This window comes from Pristiophorus japonicus, chromosome 31 (assembly GCF_044704955.1).
Source record: "Pristiophorus japonicus isolate sPriJap1 chromosome 31, sPriJap1.hap1, whole genome shotgun sequence".
NCBI lineage: Eukaryota > Metazoa > Chordata > Chondrichthyes > Pristiophoridae > Pristiophorus > Pristiophorus japonicus.
This window is the reverse complement of record NC_092007.1, coordinates 10,635,841-10,654,991: the sequence shown is the minus strand read 5'-3', so window position 1 is coordinate 10,654,991 and position 19,151 is coordinate 10,635,841. Positions and strand designations below refer to the sequence as shown.

General features: G+C 44.2%; 1 pseudogene; it reads left to right on the top strand.

Moving 5' to 3' along the window:
- The first annotated feature begins 7,359 nt into the window (after positions 1-7,359).
- LOC139240336 (calcium/calmodulin-dependent protein kinase type IV pseudogene) lies at positions 7,360-9,682 on the top strand (annotated as a pseudogene).
- Positions 9,683-19,151: the final 9,469 nt, after the last annotated feature.

Genomic DNA, 19,151 nt, shown 5'->3' with positions numbered 1-19,151 from the left:
CATGGGTCTCGGAAATGTAATAAATAGCGAGATGGGGCATGAACAGACAGGAGGATTGAGGTTGAGAGAGATTGAATCACAGAATACAATCATAGACATTTACAGCACAGAAGGAGGCCATTCAGCCCATTCTGTCTGTGCCGGCTGAATGAGCGATGCAGCCTAATCCCACTTTCCAGCTCTTGGTCTGTCGCCCTGCAGGTTACGGTACTTCAGGTGCATATCCAACTGCTTTTTAAATGCGCTGAGGGTGTCTGCCTCTACCACCATTTCAAGCAGTGAGTTCCAAACCCCCACCACTCTCTGGGTGCAAAGGGTTCTCCTCAACTACCCTGCTCTCCTTCTAACAATTATTTTAAATCTATGCCTCCTGGTTACTGACGTCTCTGCTAAGGGAAATAGGTCCTTCCTATCCACTCTATCTGACCCCTCATAATTTTATACACATCAATTAAATCTCCCCTCAGCCTCCTCTGCTCCAAAGAAAACAACCCTAGCCTATCCAATCTTTACTCGTAGCTAAAATTCTCCAGTCCTGGCAACAACCTCATGAACCTCCTCTGTACCCTCTCTAGTGCAATCACATCTTTCCTGCAATGTGCCAACCAGAACTGCACGCAGTACTCTAGCTGTGGCCTAATTAGTGTTTCATACATAATAAAAACAGAAAATGCTGAACATCTCAGCAAGTCAGACAGCATCTGTGGAGAAACAAAGTTAACATTTCAGGTCGATGATTCTTCGCTAGTTCTGATGAAAGGTCAGTGACATAGAAACAGAGAAAATAGGTGCAGTAGTAGGCCATTCGGCCCTTCATGCCTGCACCAACATTCAATATGATCATGGCTGATCATGCACGTCAGTACCCCATTCCTGCTTTCTCTCCATGCCCCTTGATCCCTTTAGCCGTAAGGGCCATATCCAACTCCCTTTTGAATATATCTAATGAATTGGCCTCAACAACTCTCTGTGGTAGATAACTCCACAGGTTCACAATTCTCTGAGTGAAAATGTTTCTCCTCATCTCGGTCCTATATGGCTTACCCCTTATCCTTAGATTGTGACCCCTGGTTCTGGACTTCCCCAACATCGGGAATATTCTTCCTGCATCTAACCTGTCCAATCCCATCAGAATGTTATATGTTTCTATGAGATCCCCGCTCATTCTTCTAAATTCCAGTGAATATAAGCCTAGTCAATCCAGTCTTTCATCATAATGTCAGTCCTGTCATCCCAGGAGTCAGCCTGGTGACCCTTCGCTGCACTCCCTCAATAGCAAGAATGTCCTTCCTCAGATTAGGAGACCAAAACGACACAATATTCAAGGTATGGCCTCACCAAGGCCATGTACAACTGCAGTAAGACCTCCCTGCTCCTATCCTCAAATCTTCATGCTGTGAAGGCCAACATACCATTTGCCTTTTTCACCGCCTGCTGTACCTGCATGCCAACTTTCAATGACTGATGTACCATGACATCCAGGTCTCGTTGCACCTCCGCTTTTACTAATCTGTCACTATTCAAATAATCTGCCTCACTGTTTTTACCACCAAAGTGGATAACCTCACATTTATCTACATTATACAGCATCTGCCATGTATTTGCCCATTCACCTAACCTGTCCAAGTCACCCTGCAGCCTCTTAGCATCCTCCTCACAGCTCACACTGCCACCCATCTAACGTGACCTGAAACGTTAACAGATGCTGGCTGGCCCACTGAGATTTCCAGCCTTTTCTGTTTTTATTTCAGATTCCAGCATCTGCAGTATTTTGCTTTTGTATTATTGTTTTATACACTTCAAGCATAACCTCCCTGCTCTTAAAATCTATGCCTCGGCCAATAAAGGCAAGTATCCCATATGCCTTCTCAACCATCTTTTCTACCGGTCCTGCTATTTTCAGGGATCTGTGGACATGCGCTCCAAGGTCCCTTTGTTCCTCCACACTTCTCAGTGTCCTATGATTTAATGTGTATTCCCTTGCCTTGTTAGCCCTCCATAAATGCATTACCTCACACTTCTCCGGATTGACTCCTATTTGCCACTGTTCTACCACCCTGACCAGTCCATTAATATCTTCCTGCTCTGTCAACCGCACAGCCAATGTTTATATCATCTGAAAAATTATTATTCATTAACGTCTACATCATTGATATATACCACAAAAAGCAAGGGATCTAGTACTGAGCCCTGCGGAACCCCACTCAAAACAGAATTTCACCGACCAAAACCCTTTGCTTCCTACCACTGAGCCAATTTTGGATCCAACTTGCCACTTTCTCTTGGGTCCCATGGGCTTTTACTTTTCTGACCAGTCTGCCACGTGAGACCTTGTCTAAAACCTTGCTAAAATCCATGTAGACTATATCAAACGCACTACCCTCATCAACTCTCCTTGTTACCTCCTCAAAAAATTCAATCAAGTTGGTCAAACACGACCTTCCCTTAACAAATCCATGCTGACTGTCCTTGATTAATCTGTGTCATTTTAAGTGACGATTAATACTATCCCTCAGAACTTTTTCTAATAATTTTCCCACCATCTGTAATTACACGGCCTATCCCTTTCTCCTTTTTAAACAATGTCAGAATGTTGGTAGTCCTCCAGTCCTCCAGCATCACACCTGTAGCCAGACAGGATTGGAAAATGATGGCCAGAGCCTCCGCTTTTTACACACTTGCTTCCTTCAACAGCCTGGGGGTACATTTCATCCAGGCGTGGTAAGTTAGCTATTTTCAAAAATGCTAAACCCCTTAATATTTCCTCTCTCGCTTTGTTTATCTCATCTAATATTTCACACTCCTCCTGCTTAACGACAATGTCTGCATCGTCCTTCTCCATTGTGAAGACAGATGCAAAATATTCATCAAGAACCACATCCACATCTTCAGCCTCAACATGCAGGTTACCTTTTGGTCTGTAATAGACCCAACACTTTCCTTAGTTAGCCTCTTGCTTTTTATGTATTTATGAAACATCTTTGGGTTTTCCTTGATTTTACTTGGCAATATTTTTTCATGCCCTCTCTTTACTTTCCTAATTTCCTTTTTTATTTCACCCCTGCACTTTCTATACTCCGAGGCTTTCTGCAGTACTTAGCTCTCGATATCTGACATAGATTCCCTTCTTTCCCTTATCCTGCCCTGCATGCCCCATGTCATCCAAGGGCCTCTAGATTTTGAAATCCCAAGTCTTTTCTTTTTAGGAATATATTTTCTCTGAACCCTCACTATCTCCTCCTTGAATGCCCCCCACTGCTCTGACACCCATTTACCTTCAAGTAGCTGTTTCCAGTGCACTTTTGCTAAATCACATCTCGGCTTAGTAAAGTTGGCCTTTCCCCAATTAAGAACATTTACTCCTGGTCTATCTTTGTTCATTTCCACAACTATGCTAAATCTAACTGAAATACGATCACTGCCACCAAAATGCTCTCCCACTGATACCCTTCTACCTGCCCATCTTCATTCCCTAACACCAAGTCCAGAACCCCCCTCCCTTGTTGGGCTTGCTACGTACTGACTAAAAAAGTTCTCTTGAATGCATTTTAAGAATTCTGCGCCCTCTATATCTTTGACACTGATTCTATCCCAGTTAATATTAGGGTAGTTGAAATCCCCTACTATTATTGTCCTGTCCCTTACTAGTGTCAGGTGTGGCTCAGTGGGTAGCACTCTCATCTCTCAGTCGGAAGGCTGTGGGGTCAAGAGCCACTCCAGGTATTGGAGCACAAAAAAAAATCTAGGTTGAAACTCCCGTGCAGTCTTTCAGATGAGACATTAAACTAAGGCCCTATCTATGCTCTCAAGCGGACATAAAAGATCCCATGGTACTCTTTTGAAAAAGAGCAGGGGAGTTATCCTCGGTGTCCTGGCGAATACTTATCCCTCAATCAACAGACAGGAATAATAAACGATCTGCTAGTAAAAGATCCTCAGGGAATGAGTGATCACAGTATGGTTGAAATTGTAATACAGATTGAGGGTGAGGAAGTAATGTCTCAAACGAGCGTACTATGCTTAAAGAAAAGGGACTACAGTGGGATGAGGGCAGAGTTGATGAAAGTAGACTGGAAACACAGACTAAATGGTGGCACAACTGAGGAACAGTGGAGGACTTTTAAGGAGCTCTTTCATAGTGCTCAACAAAAATATATTCCAGTGAAAAAGAAGGGCGGTAAGAGAAGGGATAACCAGCCGTGGATAACCAAGGAAATAAAGGAGAGTATCAAATTAAAAACCAATGCATATAAGGTGGCCAAGGTTAGTGGGAAACTAGAAGATTGGAAAAATTTTAAACGACAGTAAAGAATGACTAAGAAAGCAATAAAGAAAGGAAAGATAGATTACGAAAGTAAACTTGCGCAAAACATAAAAACAGATAGTAAAAGCTTTTACCGATATATAAAACGGAAAAGAGTGACTAAAGTAAATGTTGGTCCCTTAGAAGATGAGAAGGGGGATTTAATAATGGGAAATGTGGAAATGGCTGAGACCTTAAACAATTATTTTGCTTCGGTCTTCACAGTGGAAGATACAGAAACCATGCCAAAAATTGCTGGTCACGGGAATGTGGGAAGGGAGGACCTTGAGATAATCACTATCACTAGTGGTAGTGCTGGACAGGCTAATGGGACTCAAGGTAGACAAGTCCCCTGGTCCTGATGAAATGCATCCCAGGGTATTAAAAGAGATGGCGGAAGTTATAGCAAATGCATTCGTTATAATCTACCAAAATTCTCTGGACTCTGGGGAGGTGCCATCGGATTGGAAAGCAGCTAATGTAACGCCTCTGTTTAAAAGAGGGGGCAGACAAAAGGCAGGTAACTATAGGCTGGTTAGTTCAACATCTGTAGTGGGGAAAATGCTTCAAACTATCATTAAGGAAGAAATAGCGGGTCATCTTGATAGGAATAGTGCAATCAAGCAGACGCAACATGGATTCATGAAGGGGAAATCATGTTTAACTAATTTACTGGAATTCTTTGAGCATGGTGGATAGAGGTATACCGATGGATGTGGTGTATTTAATTTCCAAAAGGCATTCGATAAGGTGCCACACAAAAGGTTACTGCAGAAGATAAAGGTACGCGGAGTCAGAGGAAATGTATTAGCATGGATAGAGAATTGACTGGCGAACAGAAAGCAGAGAGTCGGGATAAATGGGTCCTTTTTGGGTTGGAAATTGGTGGTTAGTGGTGTGCCACAGGGATCGGTGCTGGGACCACAACTGTTTACAATATACATAGATGACCTGGAAGAGGGGACAGTGTGTAGTGGGAAAGCAGGTTGTGTAGAGGACACAGAGAGGCTGCAAAGAGATTTAGATAGGTTAAGTGAATGGGCTAAGGTTTGGCAGATGGAAAACAATGTCGGAAAATGTGAGGTCATCCACCTTGGGAAAAAAAAAACAGTAAAAGGGAATATTATTTGAATGGGGAGAAATTACAAAATGCTGCGGTGCAGAAGGACCCGGGGGTCCTTGTGCACGAATCCCAAAAAGTTAGTTTGCAGGTGCAGCAGGTAATCAGGAAGGTGAATGGAATGTTGGCCTTCATTGCGAGAGGGATGGAGTACAAAAGCAGGGAGGTCCTGTTGCAACTGTACAGGGTATTGGTGAGGCCGCACCTGGAGAACTGCGTGCAGTTTTGGTCACATTACTTAAGGAAGAATATACTAGCTTTGGAGCGTGTACAGAGACGATTCACTAGGCTGATTCCAGAGATGAGGGGGTTACCTTATGATGATAGATTGAGTAGACTGGGTCTTTACTCGTTGGAGTTCAGAAGGATGAGGGGTGATCTTATCGAAACATTTAAAATAATGAAAGGGATAGACAAGATCGAGGCAGAGAGGTTGTTTCCATTGGTAGGGGAGACTAGAACTAGGGGGAATAGCCTCAAAATACGGGGGTGCCAATTTAAAATCAAGTTGAGAAGGAATTTCTTCTCCCAGAGGGTTGTGAATCTATGGAATTCTCTGCCCAGGGAAGCAGTTGAGGCTAGCTCATTGAATGTATTCAAATCACAGATAGATGGATTTTTTACCAATAAGGGAATTAAGGGTTATGGGGAGCGGGCAGGTAAGTGGGTCTGAGTCCACGGTCAGATCAGCCATGATCTTGTTGAATGGCAGAGCAGGCTCGAGGGGCTAGATGGCCTACTCCTGTTCCTAATTCTTATGTCCTTATGTTCTTATAACAAAAAAATAGATTATCTGGTCACTATCACATTGCTGCTGTGGGAGCTTGCTGTGCACAAATTGGCTGCCCCGTTTCCTACATTACAACAGTGACTACGCTCCAAAAGCACTTCATTGGCTGGAAAGCACTTTGAGACATCTGGTGGTCGTGAAAGGCAGTGTATAAATGCAAGTCTTTCTGTTAATGAGCAAATAGGCAGATGCTAGAACCATGTGGGGAGGCGAGCACTTTGCGTTTTCTCCATGTATTGTGGTACGGCGGTTATTGGTGTGACAGGCGGCTGGGTGCTAAGTAACCAAGTGAGGTTGCACACACTCACAGCTCCAGTCCCGATACGTTTGTGCATCCTTATCTTCACCATTTTTCTCCTCTAGCTTACATTACTTTTTTAATCCCAAGATCTTGATTGACTTTTTCCACTCAAAGCAAGGAACTTCAGGAACAGGGAAAGAGCTGCACATTGCAATGTGCTCTGCACATGTGTGCGCCTCTGTCTCTCCACATTTTTAATATTATGCTCAACACAAGCTCGAGGAACACCTCATGTTTTTCTTAGGCACTTTACAGCCTTCTGGACTCAACATCAAGTTCAACAATTTCAGACCATCACCTCTGCCCGTATTTTGTTCCCTTTGTTTTTAACACCCACTTTTTATTTTTCCTCTCTCTTTCCCAGTGGGTAATAATTCCGCCATTCACACCCTTAGACTCATCTTTTGTTTCTTAACTTGTGCCATTATCATCTCAATTCGGCTCATTATCCCTTTTGTCTCTCAAATCTCTCCGGCCTTCCACCCTATCACAGACCTTCTCTTTTGTTCTTTCCTCCCCTCCACCCTTTCACTGCCCCCTGCATTTCCTTAAGAACTTGTTACATCTCGAACTTTACCCAGTTCTGGCCCAGGGTCACAGACCCTGAAACGTTAACTCTGTTTCTCTCTCAATAGATGCTGCCTGTCCCGCTGAGTATTGCCAGCATTTTTCTGATTTTATTTCAGCTTCCAGCATCCGCAGTGTTTTGCTGCTGTATGAATCGTGTTGTTGTTCAGTGGAGGTTGCTGCTGGTCATTGACGCGGGGCGGTGTGGCTGGGCATGGTTCGGCAGCTGTTCGGCCCCGACCGTTGAGTAAGGCAGTGTGTTACGACCGGCGGCCAGGATGTTGGAAGTCACCATGTCTGTTGTCAGAGGGGCGTCGGAATGTGATTAATGAATCGATGGCACCAATACAGAGAGTGCCCTGGGAGATTCCTCTGTAGTCTGATCGGAACTGGGATCAGGGGTGTATCAATGCAGACAGAAGTGAACTGAGAAACCTTCTGCTGTGGGAATGCTGACGGAAACTGTACATAAACAAATAGTTCGCACTGAAACAGGAGTTCGACTTCGGCTCTCCCACCCCAATATTATTAGACTGAAAGAGATCTCTAAGACTCCGTCAGAGATTGACTTGGTTCTGGAACTGGTCACAGGACAATAGCGTTTTGACAGGATTGCTGAAAAGGGATATTACAGTGAAAAAGATGCTGCAGATGTTGTCCAACAGATTCTGGAGGCAGTTTCATATCTGCATGAAAATGGAATTGTTCATCGTGATCCCAAACTTGGAACATAAGAACATAAGAGTAGGTCATTTGGCCCCTCGATCCTGCTCCGCCATTCAATAAGATCATGGCTGATCTGATCATGGACTCAGCTCCACTTCCCTGCCCGCTCCCCATAACCCTTTATTCCCTTATCGCTCAAAGACCTGTCTATCTCTGACTTAAATTTATTCAATGTTCCAGTTTCCACAGCTCTCTGGGGTAGATACTTCCAGATTTACAACCCTCTAAGAGAAGAAATTTCTCCTCAGCTCAGTTTTAAACGGGCGGCCCCTTATTCTAAGACTATACCCCCTAGTTTTAGTTTCGCCTATGAGTAGAAATATCCTCTCTGCATCCACCTTGTCGAGCCCCCTCATTATCTTATATGTTTCAATAAGATCACCTCTCATTCTTCTGAACTCCAATGTAGGTCCAATCTACTCAACCTATCGTTATAAGTCAACCCCCTCATCTCCAGAATCAACCTCGAGGACCTTCTCTGAACTGCCTCCAATGCAAGTATATCCTTCCTTAAATATGGAGACCAAAACTGCATGCACTATTCCAGGTGTGGCCTCACCAATACTCTGTACAGTTGTAGCAGGACTTCTCTGCTTTTAGACTCTTTCCCCCTTGCAACGAAGGCCAACATTCCATTTGCCTTCCTGATCTCTTGCTGTACCTGCATGCTAACTTTTTGTGTTTCATGCACAAGTACCCCAGGTTGTTGAATGTGGATTATTTTCCTTCAATCTCCTTCAGTGAAATCACTGAGTCGAATACCGATTGTGCTTTAAACAAAGCTAGCTTTTATTTAAAAAGCAAATCCCGATCGTGGACCTTATCAGACAGAAGGAATGCAACTCTGATAGATCGCACCCACTTCCTACGGACAAAGTGACGTTACATTGTAAAGGGACGACGGTTATACATTTTCGGTAAAAAATAACAAGATACAATTAGAGTGACATCCTAGTTCAGCCTATCCTCTTTGATCCCTCTTTCCCTTTGTCCACTCATAAGTGGTCTGATTTTAAACAAAGACCTTCTGTTAATGTTTCAGGTTAATAACATGATCTAATAAGACCTTGAGGTTTTTTGCAAGCTGTGGGGTTTTTTTTTTCAAGCTGTGTTAGTATTGTAACATTTGCAGTCTCGAGTCTGAGATTTTCATGGCTATTCCTCCATGAATTCTTTGTTAGCTTATACTGTCCATATATAATTCCCACGTTCTCAACTTCAATGTCTCTATACATTTTCAAACATTCACTGCAATTTTTCTCCATTTAAATTATAATTTGATTTTCTATTATTTCTGCCAAAGTGATTAAGCTCACATTTTCCCACATTATGCTCCATCTGCCAAATGTTTGCCCACTCACTTAGTCTGTCTGTATCCCTTTGCAGATTTTTTGTATCTTCCTCACAATTTACTTTCCCACCCATCTTTGTATCATCAGCAAACTTGGCTATGCCTTCTCTATGCTTCTCTTCCTCCAGATGCATTGCGCAACATAACTGGTTTTGAGCTTTCCAAAATTGTGGATGATCAGCTGACCATGAAGACTGTACGTGGAACGGCAAGATACTGTGCTCCGGAAAACTTACCAGCCTCTGCCTCTGGACCACAAGTTGGCATGTGGTCAGTAGGTGTCATCGCCTACATGCTGCTGTGTGGCTTTGAACCACTCGACAACGAGAGGGGAGAACATGTTACGAGGATTCTGAGCTGGGACGATGATTCTGCATCCCCCTGGTGTAATGAAGTCTCACTTAATGCAAAACGATTTGGCTGCAGTAAAAGCTGTCGTGGCATCCCATCACCTTGGAAGTGCTAGTAACCACACCAGCATCCAGAATAGCAGGAATGCTCGCAGCGATCATCATCCAGAATAACAGCGCTGCTCGCACCGATCACATTTCCAGCACAATAAAGCAATACAAGATCAAAACAATCAAGATTCACAAAGAATGAGTGGAAGGTGATGTGCTTCGAATAGTCGCTGGTGATGTCAGCGCTCTGGCTGTACTCCCATTATTCTTGGCATGAGCACCATATCCCAGCTCCTCCAAGGGCCATGTGCACCATCTGGTGTCACTCTGTGCAGTAAGAACTCAAGATCCCTCAGACAGAGCACCAGTTAATATTGTGCTCAGTGCTCACAGCGAGACAGGGCAATGACTTGCTGGTGTTCCAGTCCTGATTGCTGTACGCTCACTCCTGCTGGACACCAGATGAGGGCGAATCAGGCTTGGATTCCATGTTAAATAAGCTGCTGTAACTAAAGGAATGGTTTAGCGAGGCATCGGTCCCAGCATAGAGCATTCCCAAACACTGCATGGGGCAACAGAGAAAGGACTGCAACACTGTCGGCCAAATCTTCCAACATCACTTGTCCTTAATGAGGATTTACACGGAGAATTGAGCCTTGTAAAATTATACCTTAACTGTCACAACACCAACACCAAGAATGGATGTTTGTGTGGTGTACGAGAGGGCTGCAGGCATCCATGTGTCAGCTGTAGCCTCGCTTCTGAGTCAGGGGGTCCTGGGCTTGAGCCCCACTCCTGAGACTTAAGCCCATAATCCAGGCCAACAACCACAGTGTAGTACTGAGGGAGCGCCGCACTGTTGGAGGGGTAGTACTGAGGGAGCGCCGCACTGTCGGAGGGGTAGTACTGAGGGAGCGCCGCACTGTCGGAGGGGCGATACTGAGGGAGCGTCGCACTGTCGGAGGGGCGGTACTGAGGGAGCGCCGCACTGTCGGAGGGGCGGTACTGAGGGAGCGCTGCACTGTCGGAGGGGTGATACTGAGGGAGCGCCACACTGTCGGAGGGGCGATACTGAGGGAGCGCCATACTGTCGGAAGGGTGGTACTGAGGGAGCGTCGCACTATCGGAGGGGCGATACTGAGGAAGCACCACACTGTCGGAGGGGCGGTACTGAGGGAATGCTGCACTGTCGGAGGTGCCATCCTTCAGATGATACATTAAACTGAGGCCCCGTCTGCCCTCTCAGGTGGATGTAAAAGATCCCATGGCCAGTATTTCAAAGAAGAGCAGAGTAGTCCTCCTGGGTGTTCTGGGGACAATGTCTATCCCTCACCCAACTTGAAAAACAGATTATCTGGTCGTGTATTTCAGTGCTGTTTGCGGGACCTTGCTGTGTAAATTGCTGTGAAAGAAACCCTAAAAAAGCAAGCATTTTTAATGTAGGAACCATCTTGAAATGATGGGAGAAAACTGAAAAGTGAATGTATCTTTCCACGATGCTATGGGCTGTTGTTTGGGGGTCTCTCCTTGTGCTGCAATGATTTGGGAGATGTCTGGCTGTCCGTGTGGCCTCAAGACACACGACTTTTGATTACTCCAGGATCAACTGGACCTTCCTCATCATTGCGACTGAGTTTACTTCAGTGTCCAGGACACACTGAACCCACCATTGGTTGTTGCTGGGTTTGTTCCAGTATCTGAGACACACTGAACATCATCATGGCTGTGGCTTTTTCACCACACACTCTCTCTTTACCTCTTTATTGCAATTGGTACTTGTTTCCTCTACCCCAGTGAGCGGAGGCAAGAATTCCAGTTTCTGAATACTGGGTTGACATCCAGCGAGGTCCTGGTGCCCGATGGGAGCGGACTGTCATCCCACCACCCATCGTATCTAGCCGGATCCTCCTGGTTGGGCATTGTTCGTCAGGCTGAGGAACCGTCCGTGTAAAAAGAGTCTTCCTGATGGAGCACAATCTACTGGGTGTAAAAGCATGGGAAGGAATGTGAAGTACTCCTAAAAAGCCCCAAAATAAGGTGCATAGCCTGGGATCATTTAAACCTATGTATAAAAGCTAGGGTAGAGAAAACACTGTATCAATCCTCATATAATTATGCTAACTTGCAAAAGCTAAAACCAAAGCAGCAAGACAATCAGTGGTAGAATAATCACAAATCATCCGAGCAGATGAAGCCTTGAGAAGGGTACGTCAAGACACGGTTACTACAAGATAAAATATGATGAAATGTAACTCGAAAAGAATGTAGACACACAATGCTTTAATTAAGAAAAATGATGAGATGCAGGCTTTGCCTGCGAGATAAGCTTGTACTAAAAAGGTATATAATGCTGTAACTTAAAGTTAACTGCAGAGCTGAGGGTCTGAGAGCGAGTCTCGAACTCTCTCCCCAGGCCTGCGAAAAAAACGTTTTGAACCACGTACCGGAGTCTGTTGTCTCTACCTGAGTGTCGACCTTGTATCTCACTTGGTCGACTCCTCGGTCACCACAATTTGGCGCTGCGAGCAGGGTCGTGACGTCTTGCCATTCCCCAGGAACGTTGAGCGAAAGAGGGTGAGTATTTTTCATTTACCACCCATAAATTAGAGTGCTCAAAACGGACTGTGGGATTTGACAAGATCGCGACCAAAAAACAAGTGGGGACAGATTCGAGTAAGTAGTGCGGTTCGGTGTAGCCGGGGAGGCGGCAAAATCCTCCAAGCCGGGAAGGCAGCAAAAACCTAACAAAGCGCGCGACAGTAACGAGAAACAGGGGTGCTGAAGGTGGACGCCGGTTGATCGACACGAGCAGACAGTCTAATATCTCAAATGCCTAACTTGAGCCTGAATTAAGAGGACTTAGTCCCATGTGACGGCCAGGATCAAGTAGGTGTAGGGAACACACTTTGACCGTAGGATCGTGATACCGAGCGACATCTCCTGGACCCAGTATAGAAATGGCATGTAAAGGTACACTAGATTGGGGGCCGGACGATCATAAAAAAACCTGATAGTGACTATCTTAAGTGAAGTATGGATCCAAAAATAGAGCCGGCCAAACAATAAACTTTGTTGAATGAAGAGAGACTTTTGTGAATGTCTGTCTTTGAATGAAAGTATTTGTTGATTTTTGAATGCGGAATATTTGAGGTGGAAATTAATGAATTTTTCATGTGTCTGAAAGCTTGTTTGAGAAAGTGATGGAGCTGTCTAGTTGTTTTGGCTCCACCCACTTTTTCAGACAGTGAAAGTTTTTTTTAACCCTTTGCAGTTTTGTCCTGTATGTGGGAAGTTTTAAGGAAGTGTGAACCTAGAATTGAATTACAATTGAAGTTAGAAACACAGGTGTGGATTTATTCGGATGATAAGTTACGGAGCTAGGAAATGCACAAAGGATAGGTTTGTTGAGCAAAGGATAAAAATGCATGGTCCCGTTTGGCTTTTAAAAAAATTTCGACACGCTCACTTACTTGTCAAAAGACAACATGTAATCATTGAATTACATTGGGTTGAAAGACAATAAATTTAGTCGAGGAATGAGATAAAGAACGGAGAAGGGAAGTTGTAATGCCTTTAAAAAAAGCCTGTGTGGGTCTCTCGAGGCTGCAGGCTGGGGAAGTATGCCACCATTTTCCTTTGTGTAAACCTTGATGCGAAAGCTTCTAGCTCAGTAAAAAGAGTTTTAAATAAAAGATTGACATTACAATATTTGAATTGGGATTTTGAGATATTTCAGGTGATTCTCCTTGATAAACATTTTGGTTCTATTGGAAAATTTTGGGTTTGAAAGCCTTTTTAATAAAATTATACAACTACTGCGTCAGAAGCTGAAGCTTTAAAAGATGTAATTTATGAGATACTGTATCATAAAATTGAAGTTATAGAGCAAAAGATTAGAGTTTTTGATGTTCAGCTTCTAAAACACAAGTTGGGCACACAATTATAAAACAAGTACTTTGCATTCTGTGATCTATGAATCACTATAAGCATAAATGAGAAGTTTGATAAAAAAACAGTATTACCCTATTTGACATTTTGTAATCCAACAATAAATACAAATGCTACAAAAGGGGAGCAGAAATTAGGATGGGAGCTGTGAAGAGTTAATTTTGTTGTGAAGGTTTCAAGTACGACTGGTTAAGAAAAGGCACAACAAAATGAGATACATTTAAAATAAAAAGTTAAATCTGATCTCTTAAAAAAAAATGAAATAAAACTAAGAGGTTTGGAAACAATCTAGAAATACCTTCAGAGATCAGGTCAAACTCCTGGGCAAGTGGAGAGCTATCTGCGAAAGTGTAAAAGTGCATTTGTCTATTTTAATCACTTGGCATAATATAAAAGTAACGTTATGAAACAGAATCATGACAGCAGTTACTTTTTTACACCAACTAATTGTCAGCAGACACACCTCTTGGTGGCTTGCAGTGGCAGAACTAGTCATGAGGTTCTGCAAATTGCGTATGTTACAACAATCACAGCAACAGGGCAAGAATCAGCCCTCGCTTACAATCCAAAATACAAGGTACAAATTGTTTGAGATAAGAGTGGATATTTGGCATTTTTCGAACTAGAGCTTGGGACAGACCCAGTACTGTTTTTGTTCTTTCTTTGCAGTGCATTTCCATCATCGTTTTGCAGTGCTGACTGAACAAGAAAAGAGGCTTCATAAAAAGCCGGCGTGTACGTCCCAAACAAGCAGTGTACTATTCTTCTGTAACCAGAGCACGCAGAGTTCTGTCCCCTGCATGCTTGTAATAAAGCTTCTCACATCATAGCCTACACATGACTCTGGGAGGGTTCTTTATTAGGCCCCCTACGAGACAGAATCAGGAAGTATGTGAGGGAATTGAGTGAACAGTTGAAAGGTATGCGACAAGAGGTCTGGAAAAGGCAGAAGGAGAAGGACGAAACATAAAAACATAGAAACATAGAAAATAGGTGCAGGAGCAGGCCATTCAGCCCTTCTAGCCTGCACCGCCATTCAATGAGTTCATGGCTGAACATGAAACTTCAGTACCCCCTTCCTGCTTTCTCGCCATAACCCTTGATCCCCCGAGTAGTAAGGACTTCATCTAACTCCCTTTTGAATATATTTAGTGAATTGGCCTCAACTACTTTCTGTGGTAGAGAATTCCACAGGTTCACCACTCTCTGGGTGAAGAAGTTTCTCCTCATCTCGGTCCTAAATGGCTTACCCCTTATCCTCAGACTGTGACCCCTGGTTCTGGACTTCCCCAACATTGGGAACATTCTTTCTGCATCTAACCTGTCTAAACCCGTCAGAATTTTAAACGTTTCTATGAGGTCCCCTCTCATTCTTCTGAACTCCAGTGAATACAAGCCCAGTTGATCCAATCTTTCTTGATAGGTCAGTCCCGCCATCCCGGGAATCAGTCTGGTGAACCTTCGCTGCACTCCCTCAATAGCAAGAATGTCCTTCCTCAAGTTAGGAGACCAAAACTGTACACAATACTCCAGGTGTGGCCTCACCAAGGCCCTGTACAACTGTAGCAACACCTCCCTGCCCCTGTATTCAAATCCCCTCGCTATGAAGGCCAACATGCCATTTGCTTTCTTAACCGCCTGCTGTACCTGCATGCCAACCTTCAATGACTGATGTACCATGACACCCAGGTCTCGTTGCACCTTCCCTTTTCCTAATCTGTCACCATTCAGATAATAGTCTGTCTCTCTGTTTTTACCACCAAAGTGGATAACCTCACATTTATCCACATTATACTTCATCTGCCATGCATTTGCCCACTCACCTAACCTATCCAAGTCACTCTGCAGCCTAATAGCATCCTCCTCGCAGCTCACACTGCCACCCAACTTAGTATCATCCGCAAATTTGGAGATACTGCATTTAATCCCCTCGTCTAAATCATTAATGTACGAAGGCGGTGAGATAACCACCTCGGCTATAATCCCCGAAGTGGGGGCGAAGGTAATGGTTAAGGAGGTGGCAGAGAAACCAGGGTTCGCACCTAGGTGGAGCGGACCATATGAGGTATTAATTAATGGAGATTAGTGTGCTTGCATGAATATGAAAGGTAGGGGTCGATGGAAGCATTGATCCCAGCTGAAAGAATATAAAAGGTACGACAGATGGACTTTTTAGAGGATTAGGATGGATATTTGCAATATTAAGGGTACTGGCTATAATAAAATGGATCTGGAAAAGGGCACATGCCCGGAGAAACGGTGCAAACAATTGGAGAAATGGTGCAAACAATCCAGTTGAAATAGAAATGGTAAGACTCTAACTAAAAACCTGGAATATCCAGGATGTGTTTTATCAACAGAATATAAATGTGATCACCACCGCCCTTCTGATTCTACAAGGACAAGCTACAAGGCTGCCCCGAGGGGGCCCAGAAGCATTTACCCTAGGGGGCGACATCCGAGTGTCAGGAGCGTTTATCTTGAAGCCACAAGATAAGTGGGTGATAAAATGTTACCTGAATATTGTAAACCAGGGGAATTAACCTTGGGAAAGCATGTGGTAGTTAAACCTGGAACAGAAGTAATGTTGCTATTTGAGAATGTACAGCATGAAATGTTACCTGTGAGCACAAATTTATCAGCCCTATACCTGCCAGAAAAGTTTAGCCCCAAGACTAAAGAGTTGTACACACGACTGCTAGACACAATCCTGAGAATAGCTAGTGACACATCAGGAGCAAGGGAGTAACACAAGCAACTGAGACACCAAGGAGGAAGACAGAGGAAATCTATAGGGAATGACGTGTTAACTGTACAGGGATCTCTCTAGTCGATGCACTAGATATACAGGCGATCCAGGCAGGTGTAGATCGTTTGAGGGGAATGATGGAGGTACTAATGAGGAAACAGGCCAGGATAGGGATAGAATCTTCAGGGTTAGGATCTAAAACATCCAAAAAAAACTGCTAGAGGGTCTATCCATATTGGAAGGCCATGCACGAACAATTAACGAGCTAAATAAGCAGGAATAAGAAGACGATGCAGAGGACAGGAAAAGAGACACATGTCATGCCTATGGGCGATGGATGATTGGTCAGGAGAGACACAATATGGATCAGATACAAACCGGGTGAACCAGATTGAATAAATAGCACCCAGTTGAAAGAAATGGCACAGCATACTGGGCCATTAGATGCCTGCACCCTGAAAGGAATGACTTGGGTGCATGTGGTTATAGGAGGATGTAAGGGGAAACAAACATAATACGAGGGGAAGAGTACATCAGCAATGGACCAGCATGAGATCAAAAAGAATGGAAATATAAGGGAAATATCTTTATCCGGGTGCCGGAGAGAAGGAAGCCTAACTATATGCCCTCACCCAGTGGGAGAGGGGAGCAAGGATAGCTGCGGGTTTGACAATACTATGGAAGGATGTGTCATTGGCATAAGCTCTGCCCGAACCGAACCTACACATTACACCTATCAACGGCGAGGAGAATATTGTGTGGCAGCTAGCCTGGGAACTTCCGATTACAGAGGCTTGACTTGTAACATTACAATGCCTAACTTTTGCTTTATTCCCAGAGTGTTGGTGGCAGTGGGATCATCATAGGCAGTCCCTCGGAATCGAGGAAGACTTGCTTCCACTCTTAGCATGAGTTCTTAGATGGCTGAACAGTCCAATACGAGAACCACAGTCTCTGTCACAGGTGGGACAGACAGTGGTTGATGGAAAGGGTGGGCGGGACTGGTTTGCCGCACGCTCCTTCCGCTGCCTGCGCTTGATTTCTGCATGCTCTCGGTGACGATACTGAAGAGCACGCATGACTTATATACTCGTCAGGAAGATAATATAAGCATGAGATTAAGCAAGATATTGATGTTTACATGAAAGAGCAAGCACCACCAATTCCCCTGTTACTTGAAGATTTAAATGAGCTCGAAGGATTATTAAGAAATAACATTAAAAGATATTATGAGCTAAAGGATAAAGCAAAAGAACTGGACAGTGAAATAAAGGATAACCTGAAAAATCTGCCTTGGTACTTGAGATTGTACATCCGTGGATAAGGATCCTTTCACATACCCTAGTGGCAGTACAGATAGTAATAGCCGTGAGTTGGTTGGTGATGTTATGTAACAAGTGCAAAGACAGGCGAGGCATACCCGAGTAAAGTTACAAGATAGGGATTAGAATTATATCCCATGTGTTCGTCCTAGTGCAGCTGATAGTGGTGCTGATGCTCCTGGGAGAAGGTGCAGGCAGATACAAGAGACGCAGAATGAAGAAGTTGGCCGTACCCCCAGTTCGAAGTGGATAACATTGGGCTATTCCGACGGGACAAATATTTACAACACTATCCTACCAATGAATATGCCATAAAACGCAACAAAACGCAATGGTGGGAATATCCTTGGAGGGGTGTAGACGGAGGGGTCGATTAACCATATGCCCTCACCCGGTGGGACGGGGGGGGATCGAGACCAATGTGGTTATAATCAAACTGAAAACTGTGTCTTGGTTGAAAGTCCGGCAGACATGGAGACCACTCATTCTGCTTATCGAGGGAAGGGAGAATACTGTGGCAACGACCCTCCGGGAATATACGTATGGTGAAACTGTATGTAACATCACTAACCCAAATTTCTGCTTCACCCCAAGGATTTCAGTAAGCGTGGGACGCGCTCGAATGGTCTATAGACATGCGCGGGAGGCAGTTACGATGAATGTAAAAGACAGTTTACCGGACGAGCTGGAACAATACGCAAGTGATATTGCACCACCAATGCCACACCTGCCGGAACACTTGAACCGGCTTAAGAACTCACGTGTTGCCAGTATCAAACGATATCATCTCATCAAAAGAGACCTTACAAGATTGACAGAGGACATTGGGAAAGAGTTGGATACGGTCCCTTGGCACCGTAAACTGTGGGATTGGGGGAATGAATGTGAGCATCCACCCTTGGGTTAGGATTATATCCCATGTGTTGGTTTTCGTTCAATTGTTCTTGGTCCTGTGCTGGGTAGTAATGATATGTATAATGCAACAACAGCACAAGGGGCAAATGCAGCATCACATGATGATTATGTAATTATGGCAGAATTACAACACAGGAAGGAAATTCGCGCACACATGTTGTTCGCAGAGAGTGCCTTGGAAGTATTCTGGTAAACTGGAAAGCTTGATTCAGGACAACTCATCACCGTTTGTACGGATCAGGTGCCCCAGAAAAGGTGAGGGGGCACGGTAATAGGGGGGTGCAAAAGGGGGGGGGGGCCATGGAATAGGAAACAGATGGAACATGCATTTACATTAAGAGGCCGTATTGGGTATAGTGACCAATGGGCCACAAGGGGGGATTGAAGTACCCCTAAAAAGCCCCAAAGTAAGGTGCATAGCCTGGGATCATTTAAACCTACGTATAACAGCTAGGGTAGAGAAAACACTGTATCAATCCTCATATAATTATGCTAACTTGCAAAAACTAAAACCGAAACAGCAAGACAATAATCACAAATCATCCGAGCAAATGAGGCCTTGAGAAGTGTACTACAAGACACGGTTACAAGATGAGATATGATGAAATGTAACTCGATAGGAGTGCAGACACACAATGCTTTAATTAAGAAGAATGAT